Genomic DNA, 19,679 nt, shown 5'->3' with positions numbered 1-19,679 from the left:
TCTGGGAAAAAATTTGCTGTTCCGGCCATTTGCTCTAGTGCCAGTTTGACATACACTGTTCGCGCTAACAGCATTCAATCATCTGATCGTTCATTTTCTAAATTAGACCCCACACACACACACACACACACACACACACACACACACACTCACAAGCAAATGCATACACATAGCACTGCAACCTATTGCAGAATTTTTTGGTTACTTAAGGTGAAATTAAGTAGTAGGAAATACATTATGATGCAGCATAGAATGGATGGCATTAGTGCACAAGTTCACAGGGTCAGTAAAATTATTTTTTCTATGTTTTTATTCCTTTTGACCTGTTAGCAGGTATGGCTTTGGCAGTCACTCATTTCTTTTTACTGTTTGTGACCTGTAGTTTGACAGGAGGGGGAATGGTTTTCTCCTTAGTATTTTTTCCTCCATTAGGATCCCGTATTGAGGGACATTGGGCCAATTCAGAAGGTATATTAGAAAGCATAAGCCTTTTGCCTGGAACCAAATGCAGCTCCAAAAGGAGCACCTATGTACTCTTGAAGCTTGAAAGTTCTGTACTGCAAAATCTGTGTTTCAGTAAAAAGTAAATTCATCCCATTAGTACCTTTGTGCAGGACTAGTAATGTCTTTCGGTTTTTCCTGGTTAGGGATCGCCACAGCGGAACTCTGGTCTGCTAATTATTGACAGTGGTATTTTACGGTGCCGAGGTGCCAGCCCGATGCCCAACCTGGTGCATCCATTCATGCACCTACCTGCATGTCTTTAAACATCAGTCGACAGTGGGGAAAACATGCAGACTCTACACAGAAGGTGCCCCCAGCTGAGAATCAAATGGGAGAACCTCTTGCGGTGAGGTGACAACCCTAACCGCTGCACTACCATGGCCTCTCCCTTTGTGCAGGACTACTGTATACAATTCTGGCAGTTACTTGGGTGGTTTTCACAGTGGTGAAATTTATTTACTAATTTCATTAGAAAAACTTTTGCCTTGGTTTAGAGACTCACTAAGGAAAATAAAGGCAGAAGTTGAGCCTAACGCATAACTATTAAGAAGTCATCATTTCAGACACAAACAATTCTAAAGAGAAGCACCATCCATGTATAGCAGGAATGTAGAAAATCTTTGTCTTACCTTTACTGTCAAGTCATGTTAACACCATCTGGAGAATATTTATATAGTAAGCAGTACGCCACGGTGGTGCAGCGGTTAGCATTGCTACCTCACCACAAGAGGTTCACCAGTTTGATTCTCTTTTGAGGTGTCTAATGTGCGGAGTCTGCATGTCCTCCCTGTGGTCGCATGGGTTTCCTCTGGGTGCTCAGGTTTCCTCCCACATCCCAAAGACTGGATTGGACGCACTAAATTGGCCCTACGCATGAGTGCGTGCATGTGTGTGTTCTGTGGAAGGTTGGGTGCTGGGCTGGCAACTTGACACCGTAAAACTCCACTGCCAATTATGAGCAGACAGTGATCCGATGTGGCGACCCCTAACCGGGAAAAGCCAGAAAGAAGCCAGAAGAAGGAACATGCTCCATCTATGCTTAGGAAACTTTAGGCAAGAAAATGAGTTTTGGTAATTTAAAAAAAAAAAAAAAAAAAAAAAAAAGACGGCTCAGCTGCAAAGAGCACTGGAATCCTGATTATGACCCCAAATGACCTGGCTAACATTAGCAGCCTGCATACTGAAGTTTTATTTGCTTGACTTCTCCAATCAAGAGACAAGAAGAGGGGTGTATTAAAGATTGCACTCCTTGCTACTATCCTTGGAGTGTGCTAACCTGATTGATACATTATTCACAGAATTGAAGAATGTCTCTGATACAGTCATTGTACAATCCACTCATAGCACAGTATGCAAAAGCTGGGGTTTATAAGAGTCAAAACCAGACTTCTACAGCTGGAGTTCAACTACTTAACCTTTGTACATACTGCATCCCCTTTGGGAGGAAAATACCAAATGTTATGCACCATGGATTTTATGGTACATGAGTTATCATAAAACGGTTTAACCTTATGTCTGTCATCCTGATGAAACCTGTCACTCATCCTGATGGACTGACTGCAGTGACCTTCTGATTTTAACACTTCTTTATAAGATGAATCGGTCTGAACTAGGAGATCAGAATCTGCAAGAATGTGTCAACAATGCCTTATATCAGTTATTTGCCTGCAGGCTAGCATACCTGCAGATGTACAATCATGCAGTTGAATGAAAATACTGAGTACTACTGCATTACCAATCTTACCACTTAAAACATTAAATATCTGACTTGAAGCAAATTTCTAACAGTCCTGTACAGCAACACACATTCCAGCATACTGCAATGAATGTTTGCTGCATTTTGCTCTGGGCAACTGACTCTCTGCTTTCTTGTTACTGATGTACTATCACAGATGTCATGCTTTTAAGTTCTCGGCTAAATGTCTTCAGATGTTTACTTTTCTCTGGGATTAAACGGTCTTTTAAAGATAGACAGATGAAGAGAGCAGGATAATTAGCTATGCTAATATTTATTTTCTTGAGGTATCAGAAGCAGTCAAGAGCAATTACTGTAATCATTTAATTCAGTCATGCTGGCCTAATCCTTACAGCTGGGTCCAGTCCCCCCAAGCTGCTCCAGTAATGCATGCACTTGTGAGAAATAGTGTCATTTTGCAAAAGCCTTACTCGTTAAGGTGTGTCTCATGTTACTAGAGAAGAATTTTGATTTGGCTGATTTACAACTGCTGCAGTTTCTTAAATGCACTTTTGGATACACTCCCAAAGCAGACGTTTTCTGTTGTAATTCATAAGTATTTTTCACTAAGGGGGTGCAGTAACCAAGTGGCAAACATTTTCAAAAAGGAATAGTGCCATTTAGCCCTCTATTTCACGTCTGCATTTTCATGTGTGGGAACAAATCAACAAATGTTTAATCAGTTGTGCCTGTGAACATTTACTGATTTGTGCAGTTCACACTAGTTCTGTCTGTCTGGAAGGACAGTACGTTCATTGGTCTTTTTCCCCCCCAAATTCCAGCATTAGGCACATGGACTTCCATTCCATTCCTGGCTAGAGATCCCCTCTGGAGTTTTCAGGGTATCCATGTTAAAATATGGGTTTCTACAAGTATCTAAGATGTTCTTACACTTCGGGGACATACTGGCTGTTTGGCTAGCAGCATTACATTATCCCCATCTCTGACAGTGCCTTGTGATTGGGCTACCATCTCATCCCAAGGTGAAGTCCTGCCATCGCCAAGATTGACTGCAATGACTGTAATCAAACTACGTGATTAGTAGGAATGGATGGACTTGTAATGGCTGTCTGGGGACTACCATATTTGTTAATTTAGTGTTTTTTATGATGGCGATCTTAGTTAGGAAACACTCTTGGGCCTTTCTAGTTGTTTGATATATCTAGTGAGGTACATCCCAAACAGTGCATCATGCTCAATAAGCCTAATTAATGCTGGATATAAGAGAAAAATTACCCCTGTAGCAGTGCTGGATTATAGGACTCCTAGGCCTTGAGCCGAAAATTATAAAGGTTGTATTTACTTAAATGACAATAGAAAAGGACTTCAGAACAAAGAGTAGTAACAGCAGGACATCTTTCAGTCATTTGGGCCTGCAGCTGCAACTCCATCAAGCCTCTTGTTAATCTGGCCCTGCTTTTTAGATCTGGAAGATATTCCGTTCGCAATTAGCTGTGCCAAGTAGAAGGACTTTCTGATTTCTGTGATTACATGATTATGGAAAGTAAAAGAATTATCAACCCAAGTTCCAACATCTTCGACAACATTCACATTTTACAATAGGATGTTGTCTATAGGAGGAGGAGTTGTTTACCAAATATGACAATACTGCAGTTTTTAGCATTTACTTTGAGCTCATTTTTAGTAAATTAGGTATTTACAAATATATGTTCTTGTTAAAGAGTTCGACCATCAGAGGGGAACTTGGACATCTTTTGTTCTATACTTACTTTTCTGATCTCCAGATCATAAACCAAGACCACTGGCTAACCGAGTTTGCAGATAATTGTAAACTGGGAATGATTGCAAAGTACTGAGCTTTTTGCAACACTGCTTGTCACCCTCACCCTATCTATTGAAGTACCTGTTACCCACACCATACGGGTTCTGTCTCATCCAACTCACTACTTAAGGATCTACATTAAGATTGTCCATGTCAAGGTATACTGTGTGGATACCATGACTCTCAGCAGCCACTTTTATCCTTTCAAGAAGTTAACCAGATTCATTAGACAGGATTAACCCTTTGACAAACCCAAACTGTCAGTCTAATGTGATGAGATTTTTAATATCCTTGTTTATCACGTCAGTTCTAATATGTTCCTTGGCTTTGCAAATAAGACTCGTCAGGCTGATGGGTCTATAATTCCCAGGGACAGCAGTGGAGCCTCCCTTATGGTGTGGGATCACTACTGCTACTGTGCTCCAAACATCATGCACAAAGCCAGAGGCTAAACTTAGGTTAAATAAATTGAAGAAGTGGCTCTATCAGGGCTAGATTAGTATGGTTTATTAAATGGCCACATATATTGTCAGGGCCAATGGAGGAAATATTTTTAGTCCTGGAAGGCACCTTCACTACACGTTCTGTAGTGATGACTGGGTGCCTGATTTGGGATAAGTGGGCTTTTGATGATCATCTCAGAGGTAAAATTCTCACTGAATTTGTTTGCTGGTATAATCAGCTTATGTCTATTGGATCAGAGCGAGAGGTACCATTATGAATAATTTCAGTGCAATGCCAGGTGTAAATGTTTCTTCAAGTAGATTAAGGGTTACTAGCAATTGTCCTTGGCTTCAGAGACTAACCTAAGCTCACTTGCTCCTTTACAAGTCCAATAGTATTTCTCAAGCAAGATTTTAGTCAATTTTCTGAGGTTATCCCTGAAACAAGGATCTTTTGACCCAGTGCACCCTAAGGAGTTTTTTTTTCCTTTTATTGCAGAGGTTTTTTTAGTGGACCACCAAGGTGTTCTTTTTTTTTTGTTTTGTTTTTTTATTTCTCACTACATTTAGATCAGTCTGACACTGCCAGTTCTACACATTTAACTAAATAGGCATAGAATTCCTCTGTGAAGCTATGTCTGGGGCAATGCTGCTATAAATGAATTTTTAAACTATCATAACATTTAATGAGATTAGTACATTTAAAATCCTTGAATTCCAAGACATTTGCTTCAGTCAGTTTAGAGATTTGGATTGTGAAGATAAATCATGAATAGACCTAACAGGGAAGGAGTTACCAGGGGAAATAGTACATGAAGAAGCCATCTTCATAAGGACCAGGTCAAGAATATTATGCCTTCTAGTGGGTTTATTCATCTGTTCCAGACAGATTTGTTAATAAAACCTATGAACTTCAGAGCATATTCTACATTGGATTTACAGCTATTACAGTTTACTGACAGGTAACTAAAGTCTCCAAAAATAATGGAGATGTTGTTTATAGAGACTTCAACAAGTACATTTAGAAACCTTCCATGACTTTCAGGGGACACAAAATGTACCCTTTAAAAGGTTATAAATGGATAGCCGTGCCTATTTGGTGTGATTTGATGCTCAAGGACTAACATTTTTGAGTCTGTGGGAATCTACCTGTAGAGGTAATATGGTACCTAACAAACAGGGAGATGCCACCCAAATTACAGCAGGTCTAAATGCATACTAAGTATAGAAGCAAGTACGGAAGCAGTGCTTTCTCAACATTTAAATCAAGTTTCAGTAATTACACAGATAGTCTCCAAATGCTGGAAAGCATCAAGCTGGGCAGTTTACTGTTGAAACTTCTGGCATTCAGCAGAGCCACTTTAATGTGATCCCTGTTTTGGATTTTATATATTAGTTATGTTGGTAAGGCCTTTAGCCAGTATGTGGAAGCTTTGGAACAACAGGTGTAGGTCATCCTTTACAAAGCAAGTAGGGCTAGCGAGCATCTCATCCCATGCTGACACATTCTGGATCACCTGTAATGACACCCACTATTACAAAGGATCATAGGAAATGCATGGCAAATGAGTCTTGAGACCATTTACACCTTGCCAGTACCCACTCTTAAAGGAACCTCCTCTTTCAAGGAGTGTCAAATCAGTAAAGCCACAGATGAATTTGTGAATATCTATTCAGATGACCAGTTCCTATCTAAAGGAATGGCTAATCTTCCATCTTGGTCCAGAATGATGCTGGTTAAACCACTCACTCTACAGAGATTTTTTTTTTCCTCCTCACAATGTTAAGTGCGATTGTGTAAGTTGACTTTACCCTAACAGCAGATGCTCGAATGATCACTGCTACAGTATCCTTAGCTATGTAGGTTATATCCTGCAAAGGATACAACTACTGGTCAGTTTCCAAAGCTTCAGACCAACTTTGACACACCCAAACTGTCAAACAGTTTGAGCTGAGCTGACTAAAAGACAAGTTTGGATGAGAAGCCTTTCAGAACTTGTCAGCAGAATGAGGCAGACTGAGCCCCAAAAGGGCAATGCTAGAAACAAATAAATGTCCACACCATGGCATAAACACACTGAAAAAAGGTGAGGGGGGATTACTGCAGCAGTGATCATTCAAACATATAATACTAAGGTGATTTCAACTTGCACAACTAACTCCGTGTTCATCATATTAATTACTGTTGCAGTAGCCTTAGCTATACAGATAGATTATCATAGCTAACTTCATTTTGGAAGTGGAATTAAGAGAGTCCAGAAGCCCCTACAGAATGATCCTAGGAAAGCATGACTTAGACCTACGGAAAGAATCAAGCTTGTAGTGTTGGTAAAATTATGTACAGACGACCATGTAGCAGTTTCTAGAATACTTCTACAACCCAACCCTTTCCAAAAAGTCACAGATGAAGCCAGCACGCTGGTAGAGCACACCTTGAGCCTGTCTCAAACAGATTTGCTATGGTGTATATAAACAAAGGGTTACAGCCTTAGAAAACCATTTGGAAATAGAATGTTTTGATGCAGGCTGTCCCTTCTTACCTTCATAAGAAATGAACAATTTTTCCAAAGATCTGAAAGCTTTAGTTCTGTCAAGATAGTACCAGAGTTGTCTGTGGACATCCAAGGATTAGAGTATTCTCTCTCCCTCATTTTTAGGTTCAGAAAAGAAAATGGGAAGATGGACAGTTTGATTTAAAGTAAATACAGATACCACTTTATGTATGAAAGGAAGTAATGATGAATTCTCAAAAAAATCTTGTCCCTATGGAAAATGACACAGGGTCAATGAACCAATTCAGATATCTTTCTTGCAGAGACCAGATCAATCAATAAAACTGTTTTCCATGTTAAGAACCACAAGTCAGCCAGGTTAGTTAGTTCAAATGGAGCAAGTGTTTGCTTCAAACACATAATTATGATACCAAGAAGAACCCAACTGTTTTCTTGGAGGACTCTTTATGCAAAACACTTTTCAAGAACATTCTGACATGTGACTGCCTAGAAAGAGGAGGATTCATGGGCAGATAGGATGAAATGGCTGATAAACAAAACTTGACAAATGAATTAGGAAAGGCCAGAAGACAATAACAGGCAAGCAAATATTGTGGAAACAGAGAACAGTTAGCCCTGAATGGGTGCTGGCTATGTTGTTGGCACCAACAAGAAAACCTTTTCCATTTGCCAATATGATTGTCTAGTAGCAGACTTTCTTGCTTCAATTAGTACCTGCTGCATGTCCTCAAAAAACAGGTTGCTAAAGGGAATTAAGATCCGGCAGTCAATTGAAGATGACTGATGCCATGGTGTATCAACACCTCTGTTTGTGTGAGTAGATCCAGTCTGTGAGGAAGCTTGTGGTAACTGTCCCTAGCTATCTTCAAAAGAAGGGACAGCCACGGCTGCCTGGGCCAGAAGGGTATCAACACAATAATCTTGGGGGATTTCTTCTGAATTTTCAGAAGTACCTTGGATATTAGTGGAAAGGCAAATATTCCAATCCAAAAAAAAAGGTATCCATCTTACAGGCCCTTTTGCATAGAGTCCTGGAACAGAATTTTGCCAGTTGACTGTTCAGAGAGGACCCAAAGATGTCTACTTGAACTCCACAGTGATTAATCAAATCTTGGAAGCTCCCAGATCTAATTTCTATTTGTGATGGTCTACCCTTGTCCTGCTCAGTTCATCTGCCACACAATTGTTCTCTGACAAGAATATAGTATGCATGCAGAGTCAGACTGTGTTGTGAACATGGCTAGTCTACAAAGAGTGCAACCTAGTTCCTCCTTGCTTGATGATGTACCACATCACTGTAGCAATGTCTGGAATCACTTAAAGAGGTCCCAGGGACCAAAGATGGTTCAGCGAATGCAGTGCCTTGATCAGGGCAAGCATCTCCTTAATATTTATGTGCTTGCATCGGTCCTTGGTGTCCCACATCTCTACCCTTTTTCCTCTTCTGAAACTGCTCCCTAAGCAAAGTGTGAAGCATCTATGGTGACTGGTCACTTTGGAGCATGGATGGAGGAAGAGGAGACCTTGATTTAAGGATATCCGTTGTCTCCATCAAGTGATATTGTTTCTGACAAACCCTAGTACTGGGATCTGAAAAGATAAAAGGTGTTGGAACAGAGAGATTATGGATACCAGTGAATCTCTCTCATGTGGAGTATTGCCAGGGGTATCAGAGAATCATAGTTGCTATAAGACTCAAAATCCTGAGATATTGCCTCACAGTGACTGAAGTCTGAGTGAAAAATCTTAGAAACAGATCTAAATAAACATCTTTTTGTCCCACCGTGAAAGAAACCTCTTAACAGGGGTGTCCAGTTGACATCCCAGGAATGCAATCCTGTATAAGTGAGTCAAGACTTTTGAACATTATCTTGGAATCTCAGCTTGTGCAAGAGAGATCTCACCCTAGAGAGAGATTTCAGACATTTTGAAAAAGACTGTGAAGATAAGCAAGTCATCTAAATACAGTAATACAATGAGCTATAACAACACTCTTGGTGCAGTAGATAGTCCAAATTGTACGGCAAAGAACTGAAAATGTGATCCAGACACAAAACCTTGAGAAAAGTCTGAAGTACAGATGAATAGCAATGTGATAAGCATCTTTTAAGTCTAGTGTGACCAGGGAACTGAACAGGAAGAAATGACACCAGGTTCATACCTCCCAACCGTACCATATTACTTGCGTTTTACTAAGTTTTGGGGTCCAAAACATGGGGTGCCATGATTCAAGAGTGGCACCCCTTAATTTCTGAATTTCCCAGTTGTTTTATTACAATTTTTTCCCCTGGCATTTTCAGCTGACATCATCACATCCGCGGTGACATCAGCTCTGTGAGACAGCCTGCCAGCCTTTCGGAATTGAGCTTAGCTAAAACAATAACGTGCATGTGCATGCATTCATTCATTTCCCCGCTGTTTTTTGAGAATGGAATGAGACTACAAGAACAGAGTGGCTGCGCAGGCAATGGAAGGAGAACAGAGGAGGCTAGAACATGCGCGCATTTATTTTCCAGCTGTTATTTTTTTTAATTGAGAATGCAGAAGCTGCATGGGCAATGGAAGGAGAATGGAGGAGGCTAGAAGTGGTTTTTGAAAACGGAGCAGCTGCACAGGTAATTATGCTGTAGAGTGTGTGCAATGGAAGGAGAATGGAGTGTGGGAAATAGAAGGAGAATGGTGCATGTGCGTGCGAGACCATCTCAAAGCAGTTTCACTCTCAGCATTTGTGCTACCTTTTTAAGTCCTGCTTCCTCCACACCATTCACTTATTACTAGCAAGTTAAGGTGTCCAAAATTCTTTCCCACACACCCTCCTTCCCTCCCTTCACATCATTCTTTTGTCTAGCTCAGCCTTCTATTTCCTTTTTTGTGAAGGCTGCCTGGGAGGATTGTATTCTCCCTGCTGCCCAACTGAGCTTTGCAAAGCAAAGTTAGAGGAGGTACCTATTTTTGAGCTTACAATGCTTTCTGCCTTGTGGGGCAAGAAAGTAGTAAAGATAGCATGTGCAGACACGGCCTTTATACCAGGACATGCCAACATTTCCGTAAAGAGGTACTGGGGAAGATTCTGAGAAGCTGGCTTAAATGTCTCATGAAAACAATCTATTCATATGGTAACTTCCCTACAGAATTGCACTTTTCTTCTTAAAGTCAAGTTGCTAGTTTCATACAGAAGTCCATTTTCTCTGTGCAGGTGGGATGTAGTTTGTCAGAGCTTTTATAAAGAAGCTTTACGTTACTGCAGTCCAAAAGATACACTGCTGCTATTTCTGCACCTCAAACAAGTGATCCACACTGCAGTACAATCTGTAGTTCCTTCAGTCTCAAATAAGAATTTCTCTTTCCCTACACTGCATTTTGTTTTGCTTCTCCATATTCATTCTGCTAGCAATATCGATGTGGAGGCTTCTTTTCTAGTTAGAACAGTCAAAATAGTTTTTGTTTCCTTCAAAATCCACTTGCATAGTTAAAATTTTCTTGACTGGTTCACAGCATGCTGCTGTGGTTAATATAATGTGCAGCTCACAAGCTGTGTTACGCATACCTGGATTTGATTCTTATGGCCACTTTCTGCATACTGCTCATGCCATGTAACCAGACCACAATCTGATTTTCACCCTTAACAACAGGCTGTCATATTTTGTGGGCCATACTGCTTCACAGGCATTAAACAAATATAAGGCACTCCAGGAATATATTTTGAAATATGTCTCTGTTGCTAGTTATTTATACTTGTGTTTCAACAGTATGAAGACTGCCCAACTCCCTTTAAGAAATATATTTTGTCTCAAAAAAAAAAAAAAAAAAAGTTAAGTATAGAAGCACTTTTTCAGAAAAGCCAATAAATGTTTCTTTAAAAATGGGGTATATCAACAAATAAAAAGAATTTCCATTTGATGAATCATGTTGCTAGATTTCTCCTTAACATACTTATATTTATTTTTTATTATATCCATAAACATTGTAAAGGTGTGTTAAAAGTAGTTAGACTAACACTTAAATTACAGACAACATACTTGCTGACATAACACCATCCTTCATCATTTTCCTATTCTTTCTTTGTAGCAAAAAGGTAGATGTCATCTGTAAAACAAAATAATACAAAAAAAAAATAAACTGAAGCTAAAATGCATTTCTTAAGAGATATGGGATGATGAACCAACCACAATGATCATTTTAGTAATTTAATTTGCACAAAAGCAACCCAATTAGTCGCCAAATAAAGCATAGCTAGGGGAGATTAAGGCTTCACACAGCGACACAGCATGCATTTCTATATGGGTAAATGTCTATGGGACTGAGGACAGGCCATTCCTGCCATTCAGACTGCAAATTTATATTAAGAAGATAGAAAACCAATGCCCACCATAGCCAAAAGACAAAAATATCTGAGGAGTAATAGTAGACTTGCACAAAAATCACTTAAGGAATGTTGTCGATGTGATGCAGCTTACAAGGGAGACTGTATCTGCTGCCATGCAGTTTGATGCTATGACTTCAGTGACACAGCAAAAATTCCTTTGTAATACTATTATTAGTAATAGTTCAGAAGTTAGGTTGCCGTGTTGTTTAATTTAAACCATTTAATATTTTTTTTAGTTTAATTTCTCTTTTTCAATATTATCTGTTTCATTAACCTTCAAGCAGAAATTCTTAAATTTGTAACTGTAATAAATGTTGCAGCAAACTGCAGTGCCTCATAGCAAGACGTTGTCCCATTCGATTCTCAGCTAGAGCGTCTTCTGTGTGGAGGCATACGTGAATGGGGCGTGCCTTTGTTGAAGGTTGTGCGTTAGGGCTGGTAACCCGGTATGTAAAAATCCACTACCAATCATTAACGGACCGGAGTTCCGCTGTGGCGACCCCTAACCGGGAAAAGCCGAAAGACACAAACAAATAAATGTTGCAGCAGTTTCATGTTTATATATTAGTAAGAGTATATCTAAACAAAAGTGGCTTAACTGAGTCGCGCAAACATTTTATATATATATATATATATATATATATATATATATATATATATATATATATATATATATATATATATATATATATATATATATATATATATATATATATATATATATATATATATATATATATATATAAATAAATGTGTGTATGGAAGTAGACTTTTACGATGGAAATGTTCTGAATTGGGCAGTTTTATCATTATTGGTTCATGCATTTTGTTTCAGTGCCTACTGAAAAAATGTTCAAATTATAAATTAAAAATGCGCTCCAAGTCTAACAAGTGTGCTGTATTATACAAGGAATATAATTTAATAAATTCAGGAAGGTGTATCAAAAAAGACAAGCATGTTTCTTGTTTTGTGTACAAGGTGTCTAGGATTTGAAAACAGCCCAAAGGTAATCTTTATCCAAGACTGGGCAGATGCATTTTCTTTGGATGTGGTGTGGGTTTCAATAGTGTTTCAATGAATGTGAGTTTCAAGGGCAGAGAAGTTTTACTGCCAAGTTATTTTCATTGTGAGACAGAATTGTTTTGTTTAACATATGTCTATTACTGTTTATGCATTGTGCTATAAAATGTTCATAGGTTCATAGGTTAGTACTAAGCTAACTGCCCTTGCGAGCCATTGTAAGCCTAGCCAATTATCCCTTGTGAGACTCAAACCCTGCACCTTGTGTTTGTAAGGCAAACACCTTAACCATTAGGCCACCCTAAATATAAAATCCAAATAATCATTGCAGAAGTAAAACAGTATGCACATTAGTGTTTATGGCAAATGGGGTGAAATAGCCAGGTAATGGGACATTGGAATGGCTGCAGGGGGACTATGGTGCCATATTTTGGTGGTCTGTTCTTCAGTCTGCATTTGAAAGCTGATATCCCACAATTCCATTTGTTGCGGGTTGGGTTATGTAATTATGTGTGCAAATTTTATGCTAATCAGTGTACAGATTTGTACTTATTTTTCATGGGCCTTGCCCAGATTTTTTATGTTTCCAGGGTGAGAGGTATAACCAGGTTGTGAAATGATATTTTGAATTTGGGCACTATCACAAGCAGGTTTAGGAAAGAAAGATTCAGAACTGGCCTCCAAGCATTTTCTTTCTTTGGGACTAGGAACATCCCTGAATAAAATCTCTTCCACAACTGGGAAGGAGGAAATGGTTCTATCACATCACTCCTTGAGACAGCAGGTGATGAAGAACAGCTGGAAAGAAAACAGTCTAATCTGCAGGATGACATATGACCCCCTGAAAATTTCCTCCCACTGCCATATGAACCCCCAATAAATGATTTTCAGAACCCCTTTGTCTGAAACAATTTGTTACCAAAGAGAAAAATGGAGATTCAGACTTTCTGGAAAGGTAAGAGGAACAGAGTGGGAGGGGGTCACAAGGTCTCTTGAATAGCAGGGTGTCATAAGGTCTCTTTAGTAGTCATTTCTAAGTGTCCTTGGTTTTGGGAGGTTTGAGACTTCTTTTTGGAACCTCCTTGCCACTTCTTAAATATCTGTTTACCTAAATTCTGTTCAGACCCTCTATTGTTTTTGACGAAATTGGACAAGAAAAATCTCTTGGACAATTTGGCAAAGGAGGGTTGAATAAGCTTAGAAGTTTCCTGGATCAGCTTGTCTCTCATCACACTTTTTGATCAACTCTACAGCAGCAAGGGAGAATTAAAACTCATTTTTATCATCTGGAGGAGTAGTGACCTGTGCAATAGAAGAAACTTAAGATATTTAAAGCAGATTTTTCTTCACAACAAGAAATTGTAGGTAAAACATTCCTCATACTTTCACAATATGTCAGAATAAACCTTAACACGAGTCTGACAATTTAAAATTCTCAAATTCAAAGTGCAGAAGTATGCACTTTTTCCCATTCTTATCAGTCTTCCCATCCTCATTAGAAAGAGTAGAATTGGAATTAACTAAGTGCTTAGCAGCAGAGGAGCCAACTAAGGCTACAGCTGTTGGGTCAGGTTTGGGAACAGTATATAAAATTTTAAAAGACTGAGCTGCCTTTTAGGGACAGATGGCGGACTATCAGGAAAATTGTAGGCAATAAGACACACATCCTATAAGCAGACAAGACAAGAGGAATGGGTGTATATTCCAGAACCTCAGTGTTCTCTCACTGAGAATATTAAGACATTCTAGCAATAGTCTTAGAGAAGAGAAACCCCCACAGGGAGATTCAGAAACCGAGCTTTCCTCCAAGTCTGCATCAGAAATCTGAGTAATAAACCCTGTATATGTCCCTGTATTTTCCTGTTCAGACTCAGAATACTGAATCTTTTCAAGAAAAGAGGCATCCCTCTTTTACCGGATACTGCTCTACAAAAAGGATCAACAGCCTGAATCAAACCCTGAGCTAGTCCCACTAACCTAATCCTATCCAAAGGATTTTGGAGGAGGAATAGATACTGCTAGACAGGGGTCCAGGGAAGTAAATAGTGTGGGAAGAAATAGCCAGGGAATTTTTATGGTTAGGCTTGTATAGGCCCTAGGGCCGACAGCCTAGTACCAACCTATGAACATGCTTGGTTTTCTGTTTCTTTTTAACATTAAAAAAATTGGCAACGATGTTCCTGATGGCAGCTGCTGCTTCCTCAGGAATGGGCACAGAATTCTGACACAACAGGGAAACCTTCCCATTTCCCCCTCTCCCAGAGCAGACAAGAGTGGTTCTCCCTTGACCACTGAAGAGATCTAAACAGCTGTAGCAGACATGGCTTACCCCAAGTCCATTGTGGGTGTAGCTGATACACCAGAGGGATCCGGGGTAAAAGATGAGTTGTTGGAGGTAGAACCAATGACCACAGCAGAGTCACCCACCTGCAGCAGAGGTAAATTGCTAGCCTGCTGTGGTGGCAAAGGCTGTTTGCTTAACTTTTTTTGTTTGTGGCTGGAAGAACAGACCATGGGAGTGACAATTTGTTCTGTGGTCAAGCTGAAAATGGTGCCTCTATCCTAGGGAAAATCAGCAACAATGTCAGTAAAACTATCAGTCGACAAAAGTTTTTTTCCTGTCAAAAAAAGTAAGTAAAATGAACTTCTAAACACTATTTCAGTCCCATAACATTAAAATAAACACAATTTCTGCACAGAAAATAGTTTATCAGTTAGATAACACTACTTTTAAACTTACAGAAATTAGTGCTCTGTTTAAAAGTAAGCTACAGTCTCGAGACAATCCATTAAAACACATCACTCCATTTTAAAATAGCTTCCTGAAGAGGAAAGTAACAAAAATCAGTAAAAAAAATAAATAGATCCCCCCCCCCCCGCCAAAGGGAATTTATCTGCCCAACTAAGGAAAGAACAAGCCAATCGTCCATCCTCAAAAGCCTCAGAGAAGCATAGTCTTTGGCAGCAGTAAAGCTCTGAAGGGTTTTGTGCCCAAACTTGTCTTTTAATCAGCTCAGCTTGACAGTCTGGTCATGTGGTAGGTGCCCTGAAGCTGAGAAAGCTGGCCAGCTATTACATTCTTGGCAAGATGTAACCCATCATTATCATTGCTAGAGCCTTCCCGTGTCTTGCCAGAGTGCTCTTCAAACTATCTGGAGATATACAATAGTGTTGTCATTAGGATTATCAGGTTTTTATTATATATAGTTATACACCATACAAGGTTATACACATTTCTTATTTATCTTAGCTATAATTTCTTTAGTGTATGGTCTCTAATTGCATAACTGTGCTAATATGTACTGATGCACTAATTGTTATGTCCTTATTGGGTACAACTGAAATTTTGAAACATCATGTGACTAACCCTCCAGTATTTAATGAATTATGGGATTTTTAACTGTTGTCTGATGAAGGGGTAGATCCCTGAAAGTGCTTACCACTGTTTTGTAAGGATTTATTCTTTGTTACTTTGTTTTGATTTTTTTCTTTATTTTTGTAATAAATGTCCCAGCTGTGGTACTGTCAATGCTCTTACTTTTGTTGCTTTTTACTTTTCACTGACAGTTTTGTGCTTAGAGAGGATATTTACTTTTATTACAACACACCCGGTAGTCTACTTAACACCAAAAGTGTGATGAGACCTTGGGACCCAGGTGGACAGTAGTCTCTCGTTTGATAATCACATTGCCACAGTAGTCAGGAAATCCTTCTACATGGCACACCTCATCACAAAAGGTTCCTCATCCAGAAAAAAAAAAAAAGAGGTCATTGTTCCCCTCTACTCATCACTCATTAGACCCATTATAGAGTACAACACCCCTTTTGATATGTACCTCACATGACATCAACAACTGGAAAGGCCACAGAAATACCTCACAAAGAGGATTACTGACCTCAAACAGATGCCCTACGCAGATCATCTCAAAAAACTCCAGCTTTACTCGTTGCATATTGCCTACTCAAAGGTGATCTCTGCCTAACATACAAATCTATGTCAAACCCAGAGCTGTTGGACATGCTCCACTTAAAGAAATCCCAATCCCTCTGAGCTACACGCTCTAGGGACCTAAACCTTGTTACCACAATAAACAGAACATGTCGGAGGGACAGATTCCTGTCCCAGAGACTTCCCATACTCTGGGACAAACTACCTATCTATATCAAACAAAGCTCCTCATAGCACTCTTCAAGAAAAATCTTGATGACTGGATGGGAAATAGGAAATTCACCCCGGGGATCACTTCTGTGGCTCTGCTCGACAGTGGCACAGGAAAATAATTTTCTTGGGTGGCAAAAGCTAGGGCACCTTTTTGGCTGGGCTTGCATAGGCCCCTAGAGCAGATAGCCTAGTAACTACCTATGAACCATATAGGCAAGGATACTGCAGCAGTGATCAATATGAATATCTGACTAGCTACAGATTTATCTTTGGACCACATTAACAACTCAGTCTGTGTGCGGTTAAGTATAGAGAGATCACCCTTAATGAGAAGAGTGGAAACTATGCAGTTTGGCCACTGATCTGTACATTTCAAGCCTCACAAAATGCTCTTAGTATATCATGACCGATACTAAACTGCTCAGATAAGGTATTCCAAAAAGTTCCTTTATTACTACCTTTCTGAATTCACTATAAACTAAAAAGGCACTTTTTGTAGATGAAGTACTATGTCAATACAGTGTATGTCATAACTTGGGTCTCTTGCTATAATTAATTCTGTTCGCACATCTCATACTTTTAAAGGAACAAAATTTCGTTAACATGCACTGCAGTATGTACCATAGTTTTCTAGCTGTCCTTTACACAAGAATTTTTCCAAATTAATGGTAACTTCTATAATTCTTCTGCCACTTTTTTCCTACTATTATAAACTATTTCCACTTTATAGCCATATGCCTAAAGTCATATTTACTGTTAAAGGATGTTAATAGTTGAAACAGATATTACTTAGTTGCTGCTATGTACGCTTTATATTAAATTTTATTGCAATGTCATGGCTGAACACAATCCATCTTGTCCAGTCTATTGTACCTGACAATAAAATAAATAAAATAGGACACAAAGACAGTAGGAGCCTATATTACGTTGTCAGTTTCTCTCCTGATCAGCAGCCAGTTGAAAACAAGATGAAACTTGTTTCACCTCCATGCTGACGGACATCGGTGCTTATACCACATCAAATATCGCCAATTCTGTACAAGAAAATACTGAAAAGTCAATTATTAGATATGAATGTGGACAATCACACCTTCGATTCCTAGAAAAGCTTCAGATTTAGATACAAAGATGTAGAGATGGTATGAAACACTACAAACATACTCAAATTGTGTCTGTGGAGGGTCACCAATTTCCAAGGGTCAAGGATCAGTATATGAGAAGCACTCATTTCACATCCAGCCTTTTCTCCGGTCACTGAATACGGAAAGTTAAATAGACAATGGCTGCTGATCTCACCTATAGTTGGCTGGATGACTACTCAAGAATACCTGAAAATTTGGCCTAGTGGTGAAAGAATCTACTGAAGTGGCAACTAGGAAGTAACAAGCCATACTTGGCAGGAATGCGACTGAACTATCTCTGGCAGCCACTGACCAGTCAACCACTTTTTATCAATCAAGTGGCTTCACCAATACTAAAAGACAGCCCAAGACATCAACCAGTTTCCAGATAGGACACTCAAAACATGTGCTGGCTTTTCTACTGCCAGAAAGACTAGCAGTGGTTCTTTACTCATTCACTCCAATGGAGCTCAGGAAGTTCACACTGTAACTTCCAATGGTCAGAGCCTAAGCCTTTTGACAGAATCAAATTATGTCCTCACAGTTCAAACAAATGTTTGTATCTCTGAAACCATAGAGGTTACTAAAGAAGTATAAATGGCAAACTCTTCAGCACAAACTATTTTTACAATGGTTCTAGGTCTTAAACCAAATTTTATAAGTCACAGTACACACAGTAGCTATTACCTTTGTAATATTTTGCAAACAACTTACAATGTCTCAGCAATAACTCAAGTTACACACATACTATCAGCAACATTTTATTCATCTAGCTGACAGCTTTCATATAAGGCTAAGGAGTTCTGTGTGTTACTTGGTTGTTGAGATGTTTAGAAACGTGAAAATTATATCCATATAATAAATATCTTAAAAACAACCGTTAATATCTCTTTACCTGCACTAGGTCAAATATTAATGCAGTTCAGTTGGCCACTGTGTAAGCTTTAATATGGAATCTTTTAAAACTTTCTACGTAGCATGGTTTTGGAATTATTGATGCAATTATGAACAAGCAATATTTGATGCCTAATAGTGTCAGTAGGAGTTAACTGCCGATGCACCTGGAGGTGTCACTTGGATATAATGAGTTAAAGTTGATGCATACATTCTTACTAACATTGCTACCATCTTCCTTAGGAAAGAAGGAAACTTTCTTATGAGGTCCTTGTTATTCCCAAGTATTAAAATGCTACCATTCAATTTAACCAACAAGTTCATCAAATCCCTGGCTTTTATCAAACTGTGAAGGAGGCTGCTACTGACCTACAACTTCTGCAAACTAAAAAGAAGCATCCCTTATACTACTTTCCTATTACATAACATTCACAGCACAGCCAGACAGAAGATTTAAATCACAACTTAAGGCCCTATATACTAAGACTATTTTGTCTCGACCTCTCTATAAAGCAACTTATTCTTTACAAATTTCAAAACCTCTTCCCAAACCCTTATTTCACACATTTCCAACCACATTAGGCTAGAACATGCATAATTAAATATTACTCTGTGTTGTATTTTGCATAGCAGTGCACAAAGCAGAGCTCTCTTGATCAAGGATTTCGTACTCATTCCTTTAATTTATTATGGCATAATGGCACGGACATATACAAGATAGTAATCTTTAACCTTGAGTGATATGATGCACCTTTCATCATGGGCAATAGGGTTGTTTCTTGTACTAGTAAAGAGCAAAATTCATGCTGAAACACTCAGGGAATGCATTAAAATGAGTGAAAGGTACATCTCTGGGTGAGAGGTAATACAAGTTTCCACACCATATGCTAGATTTTTACTACATTTTATGAAGTACTTTAGCTGCATATAGTTTCCAGGTGCAACACTCGGATCTTCCACCAAAGTAGTTAACATGCCTTCCTCAGATGAACCTTATCCTTTGTGGTAGGTTAAGGAGGACAACAAATGTCCATACTATACATAGGAGGGGAGGCTTGGTTTCAGAAATGCTTGCATGCACTATCCCATCATTCTGAAATCAAGAATCATAAGCTTTCATCTGAGCGGTCTGCTGCA

General features: G+C 39.1%; 1 long non-coding RNA gene across 2 annotated transcripts in view; it reads right to left on the bottom strand.

Moving 5' to 3' along the window:
* Window positions 1–19,679, bottom strand: part of LOC122800778 — a 1,511,100-nt gene that overhangs the window by 829,423 nt on the left and 661,998 nt on the right. The gene's annotated exons all lie outside the window — the stretch shown is intronic.

This window comes from Protopterus annectens, chromosome 4.part1 (assembly GCF_019279795.1).
Source record: "Protopterus annectens isolate FY-2018-M chromosome 4.part1, PAN1.0, whole genome shotgun sequence".
NCBI lineage: Eukaryota > Metazoa > Chordata > Ceratodontiformes > Protopteridae > Protopterus > Protopterus annectens.
This window is presented reverse-complemented; position numbering and strand designations above follow the sequence as displayed.